Source organism: Lepisosteus platostomus, chromosome 5 (genome assembly GCF_059453375.1).
Source record: "Lepisosteus platostomus isolate fLepPlt1 chromosome 5, fLepPlt1.hap1, whole genome shotgun sequence".
NCBI classification, from domain to species: Eukaryota; Metazoa; Chordata; class Actinopteri; order Semionotiformes; family Lepisosteidae; genus Lepisosteus; species Lepisosteus platostomus.
The window spans coordinates 41,691,262-41,698,346 of NC_142615.1; the positions used below are offsets into that span (position 1 = coordinate 41,691,262).

Genomic DNA, 7,085 nt, shown 5'->3' on the forward strand with positions numbered 1-7,085 from the left:
ACTTTCAGTCTCCACGGCTGGCAGACGATCAGGAGAGATGCTACCAATCAATTCAGAGCCCCCCTCACTTTCCACATCATTATCATTCTCTTCTACCTCAGCCTCATCTCCTTCACTCCATTCTGAACCCTCGCTCTCTTTTCCACTACTTTCTTCAACGTCAACCACATCCAGTTCCTGATCCAGAACCACTGCTCCAGCCCTAAATACCTCTTCAAACTCTTCCTGTTTTTGCATCGGTCTTCCCAGTTTTGTTCTATTTGCAAAGGAATTTGGACAGTCTTTAAACACATGACCTTCACACTCACAGAGATTACCACACACCACCTTTGTACAGGCATCCACAAAGTGACCCAGCTCCCCACACCTCCCGCACAGTTTTGGCTGCCCTTGGTAGAACACAAGGCCTCTATTTTTACCTAATCCAATCAAAGAAGGAATGTGTTTAAATCCACCATAACCATTTTTGTCTTCATGCAACGAAACAGGTACTCTCCATGCACAGTTCCAGATGCCATCATCATCCAAGACTTTCTGAGGCTCACCTTTCACTAAACAATACTTAGACAACCATGTCACAATATCTTCCATCATCACCATCTCATTAAACATACGAACAATCACAGTCCTATTAGAAAGATCCGTCAGCTTCTGCCATTCAAACATTCTAATCAGACCCACATCTTTTTTCTCTTCTATTTTTCTCCACAATTCTTCCAATAACTTTGCCGATTTGAAACTAATGTCAAAACCAATTCCCTTCGGCAAAGTAATTAAACAATTAACATCTAATGCCTTAACCTTTAACTCTTTCTGTAACACCTTCCTTGAAAAGTCCAACCGTGAAATATCACCCGAGTGAGCCGAGCCCTCACCTCTCTTATACACCAAACGCGCGCAAAAGTAACGGCGCATGCCGACCCTACAGGCCGCCATGGCCGTTACAAATGTGTCAAAAGCAAACAAAAACCAAACCTAAACCTCTTCTGTGCACCAAACCCTATTCCCTTAATCTTATACTCGCACACAAACTCTACTCTCAACCTCTGGGCTTTAACCCTGTAAGTCTCCAACACTGGCTGGAGACTCTGTGTATCCGGGCTCAGCGGTTATATAGGACAGGACTCGGCGAGCTGCAGGTGAAACTCATTGCTCTGCGCTCCCCGTGGGGAATGCGCGTCTCCTCCCTCCAGACTCGTCAAACCGCCTTCATACTCTTCAGCGGGGGAAAAAAAACAAGAAACTCACCTTTACTGTCTTCATACATCCCTCTTAAATCCAAGAAACACAGAAACTCCGGGGCGTTTCTGTGAGTCAGTACTGGGTTTCTCTGTTCGAGGTTACAAGCAGAAACAATAAAAGCGCTGAAAGCAGGAAGTTATTTCTGCTCGTAGGCATAAACGTGTAAAAATACACAAAAAATTTCTGATTCCTAAAACCTAATAAAATCCACGTACAGTAAGTCTCCCCTTTGTTCCCAACGCACATAACTGAATATAAACCAGTCAAGTTCAGGTACTTTTCTGCTGAATATGAATACACTAGTTCTGGCGCAGCTGTTACAACAAAGATACTTACGAACTATTTTTTTCATACGAGCTATTGCCGTTTTTAAATAGAATCTTTTTTCAATTCGCTAAATCACACGAAACACCAACAACACTCATCGTAAGCATCTGACCAAACACATTCCTGAATTTTAAAAGTATTTAGTATTTATTTTTAATTTGTTTTATTTAAAATATATATATACACCTGTTTTACATATTGTTGCCATTTTTGGCATATTGTAAGTGGATTGTAACTTCAAATTGATAATTCCTGACCTTTATAACTGTGTATCATTTATTTTTACCTTGTTTTAGTATGTTTTAATTATTTTTTGCATTTTATAGAACTTTTTAAATATATTGTGAGCATTTTAGCAAAATTTTTAAATAGGACTATCAATGCTCCTGACTTTTAAACCTGTATTTATCCTGACATTCTCTCCAACTGCAGATGAGGAGGGATGCATTTGATTTTTAAATTGGTTAATTTTGGGGGAAAATGTACATTAATTTCTTTGTACGTATCAACAGTGGGAAACTTGGCATTTTGGGATGAATTGCAATCTTTACTGCAAGGCCTTCAGACTGATATAGAAATGATTTAAATGACACGTTTGATAAATCAGACAGGCACAGTACATCTAAAATGGCAGAACCCTCTAAAGTACTGAAATATTTTAGGCACATTCATAATCTACAAGATGTTTGGTGGTTACTGTGTCCTGCTACCCTTTCGTATTTTTTAGTGTGCATGAATGTTCTTTTACTAGTTTTTAAGGAAGATTCTGAAATATCTGATTACGAGATCAAGCCAGAAAAAAAATGATGACAATTAATAGGAAGAAAGATACAATGTATTGACAATGTAATATGTTTTAAAGGATTAAAAGGAAAATAAATACTTTATCTATGCAAACTAATTCAACTGAACTCCTCTAAACACTATAGCCTGAAGAATTGCCAAAGCACAATGTATCACTTTGGGTGACACTAAGGGAAGAGGAACACAACACCCAAAACCACAAACCACTTATTTTCAACAGCAAAAATATGCTTGAAAATATTTGACAAAAAAAGAAACCTTACACACATGGAAACCAATATTTATCTGCTAGGGTAGAATGCAGCAGAGAACAGTAAGGCAGAAGGTTAGTGTAACTCTATAGTGCATCACAGAGGCTGGTCTCTTCCCCTCATTATCCAGGCTGACTTGTTCACAGTGAACTGTCCTCCAGCAATAGTCAGCTGCAGTCACTGACATCAGACATGATGTTAATACTCTGACAGCATTTTGGCTGATTTGGTTAATGCGTTTTCCTATTAAACAAGAGATCTTGAGTTCAAATCCCAGTGGTGCCTTTCTTCCTGTCTTGTCTTATAGAATGTATCACTATGGATGATCACGTGCGGCTTGATTTTGTTAAATGCAAGTTTTCATTTTCTTTCTAGAACAACTTGCTTTTCATGAAATTCATACAGCTTGCGAAAGATGAAACACAGATCTTGCTTATCAGTGCAAAACAAATATCACAGGCCGGCAAGAATAAAGTCTTTTTTTTACCAAAAGCTTGCAAATGGAGAAAAGGGATGCACGTGAGTCTCTGGGAGCTGTTAATTGAAAGGTTAGTGGTTCGAGCCCATTTCTCATTATTCTACTTAATTGGATTTCTTAGTAAAACCTTAACCCACTTGATATTTGCAGGAAATGCAGTTGTTTTGTGTGTCAAACTACAAGTAAACAAGTGAGTACATTAGTCATTATCACTGGGAATGACCAGTCATGGCCAACATTCAAGGGAATCGTATTCAGCCATGGACTTTGACCTTCAAATGGCTGGCGGGAGAATTCATTTATATTCTCGTTGCACCCTTAGTTAAAATATTTAAAATTACAACACAGATTTGTTGGAGAACTTGAAAAGCAAAAAAGACAGTTGGACAGCATGATTATGTTAGGACTGTACATTTGTATTTCAATATTTTGTATATTTATCTTAATTTTAATATAGATGTAACCATAAATGCTGTTCTATATATAAAGATTGTTGTTTTTTATAATATTTTAGCGGAGGGCACAAGGGGGTCTATTATACCTTGCGAAACATCCAAGACAACTATAATAGAGGCTCATATTTTAATAAAATTTGCTTTAAAAGAAAACCAAAATTTGTATGATATCATCCCTCAATATCGACGTTCAGTTGAAGGATTTGAAGAAGCAACACCGATAGGTGAGTACATTGATTTTGGACCTATGTTTGCATCTGAATAATCTTTCCTCCTGGAAAGAATTAAAAACAGGTCTGTTTTGAGTCTCATGATGATTCTCTTCTGGATCTGAAAAAAACAGTGCAAATTTGTTTCCGATGTATTTTTCAATTTTATCAGATTTTATCAGGTGAATGCAGTCGATACATACAAGTTTTTATATGATGACAGGACCTACACTTAGGGCTCAGTACCGATAACACTGCTGATATTGATGGAGTAGAAATAAGTGATGTATTGGCAGCTTTATCTGAGGCGAGAAGTCCTAGAACACCTACAAAAATGTTAGGATTCAGAGGAAGAAATATTTTTCTACCTCACCCAATCCTATTGCATTAACGAGGCTGAAGTTGGCTGCTTATTCGCCAGCTTCTTATTCCCGTTTTTGTTCCACCTTAAATGCTGCTGCTGTGATGTTATGCCGCCTTTCGCCTGTAGATGGCTCTCTATAGTCATTTTTAAAAATACTAATCCGAGTGGATTACTGCACATATCCTCAGTAAAGGGGAATATGTAAGTAATGATTATCCAAATTGCAATTTTCAAAACTCACAATAACACAAACTGTAGACAACAAGTAAATAAGACAAAGGCAAAACGTGAATTCTCAAAGTCTCAAAATCTTGCATTTTGCAAGAAATGTTATTATAGCAGTTTACAATGGGATATTTAGAACATGGCATATGAGAATATATGGTTAACGGAGGATGAGCAAAGGGTGATGGCACTTTCTGCTTATTGCTATGACCCTCCCTCCTGATTATAAAATCGTCTCACAATTCTGCCACTGAGGTGAGACACAATGTAACAGACTGTCAAAATCCTGAACTTCAGGAAATGTTGCTGTACCATTTTTAAAATATGACCCTCTGAACATGGCATGTGAGGATTAATAGTCAACAAAATAGCACACATTCTGCTGATTTACTTTTTCCCTCCTTCCTCGTTACCAAAACATCTTAGTATTCCGACACTAAGGTAAGAGAGACAAAATCACTCATCATGAACATTTGTAATTACAAAACTTCACTGTTGCATTTCTGCGTTGTGACATTCTGAACATGGCATGTTAAAGTATATAGAAAACCTAGATCAGAACAGGCTAAATGCAATTCATAGTGTTCTATATTTTTTTAATTCTTTCTAAATGAAAAAATATGTTTTTCAGTGATTATGACACTTCGGTATTACATAAAATATGCTTCAATGCCAAAATAAATAATAATGGAAAAAATACCCACAGTGGACATTCATAGTTGTGATTATAGGAATGTTATATATCAGGTGGGTAGCTGTGTCAGCATGCGTAGGCTGCAAAGGAAAAAGTAAAGGATTATTCCATGCTGAAAAGAGAAGAAAGGAAACAACGTGTTTTCCATGGAGCCTTCTTCAGGTGTGAGAAAGACAGGGCAGTAAGCAAAGATAACTTTCTTTATCTGTGCTTACTGCAGTTTATCTTTGATGACAACATCAAAGACATTAGGAAGTTTTACGGCTAACAGCTCCACATCAACTTCCTTTTATAACTAACCTCATCAGATCCCTCAATTCCCAACTCTTCCAATTTCTCACTTCAGAGAAGGATAAAAAATCATCCTCTACAGGATCCTCAATCATCCTCTACAGAGAAAAACCATCAACACCCCTACCACCTCCACCAATCCTAACCTTGTTTTTACTATACCCTCTGACCTTTCCCAATCACCCCTTTGCATCCTCAGCTAACATATTTTAAAATTACAATAGACTGTAAAGTATTTATGTTTAAAATTAAGGTAAATATGTCAAAATATCAAAATCCAACTGCACAGTGCTATCGTAACAATGCTTGTCAGGTTTTCAATCAAACCTGCATTGTATTTTTAAAATATTTCAGCAGAGGATTCAACTGCAGTATAAATGACGATTCGACAATAATTTTTCTTGGGTGAATATGATTTTCTGGGGAGTTGCGATGTTGGGCATTATTGGACATTTCCCGGTTACCCTGACACGTGTTAAACACTTGCATTTCCTGCAAATATTAAAATAGTTATGGTTTCGCTGAGAAATCCAATCGACCGAAGACAACGTTTACATCGCAAAAGAAATCTGTCCCTGGGTGGATTCGAACCACCAACCTTTCGGTTAACAGCCGAACGCGCTAACCGATTGCGCCACAGAGACTGACTGGCATATTCGTCTCTCGAATTACAAGTTTTTCGGTTTTTTCTTCTGCACTGATAAGCAAGAATTGAATTTCATTTTTCGCAAGCTGTGTGAATTTCATCAAAAACAAGTTTTCCAGAAAGGAAATGAACACATGCATTTAACGAAATCAAGCCCTTTGTGATTGCCCAAAATGGTACGTTCTGTACTACAAGATAGGAAGAAAGACACGGTTGGGATTTGAATCTCAGTTCTTTTGTTTAATAAAGAAGCGCTTTAACCAACTAAGCTACTGTGACAGGTCAGCCATCACCTTTTACAGCCACTTGGACACACCGCTCTGAGACATCTGCGTTCAGTAAGCGCTGAACCTGCGCTCAGAGCAAATTGCCTCTTTTACATAGCAGCCCCGACACTGAGAAACGAAGAGAACTGGCTTTTATCCGGCATTTTCATGTCAAATGCGTTTGACATCTCCCAAGGGTGACAGAGTTCTTTTGCGACACTATTTCTTCTTTTTTATTTCTGTACACTTTGATAAAAAACGAGAAATCGTGCAAGGGAAAAATGTCTTTTTTTCATAGAGAAAACGTGCACCAGGAAATGTTGTGTTGAGAAGAAATGATTTAATATGATACGTGACCTAATTTATCGGAGCAATTGCTCAACCAGCAAGGTCTGGAGGGGTTGGAGAGTCTGGTGGATGTGATAATTATACGGTGTTGTGGAAGAAAATAGTCTTTCTTTGAATTCTTTGAATTCTCAGTCAATCGGAATTTCAGTGCGAAACATAAACCCCTTGTCTCATTTAAAGAGATTATATTTTAAAACTCATAAAAAATCAGAAAACACATGTTTCTCACTTTGAAATTTTGGACGGAGCGGTGCATTACTAGTAGCGGCGCTGAGCACACTATGGGGGAATTCAGGTCATGTGAAATGCCAGCGGTTTAATAAACAACGCGTCTGATTTCGGATCATAAGATTATAGGTTCGACTTCTACCTGGCTCGTGTAAATTTTATTCAAGCTCCTCAGTAATAGATGTATATTATGTAATGAACCGCACCTGAAAGCAAACGTTGGGTCTGTTTCCTTTGTTTTCCAGCATGAAATTGCA

The 7,085-nt window shown here is 37.8% G+C and overlaps 1 non-coding gene across 1 annotated transcript; it reads right to left on the minus strand.

Moving 5' to 3' along the window:
* Window positions 1-5,910: 5,910 nt before the first annotated feature.
* On the minus strand, window positions 5,911-5,984 carry trnan-guu (transfer RNA asparagine (anticodon GUU)). Its single transcript has one exon. It is a non-coding gene; the product is annotated as a tRNA-Asn (tRNA).
* Window positions 5,985-7,085: the final 1,101 nt, after the last annotated feature.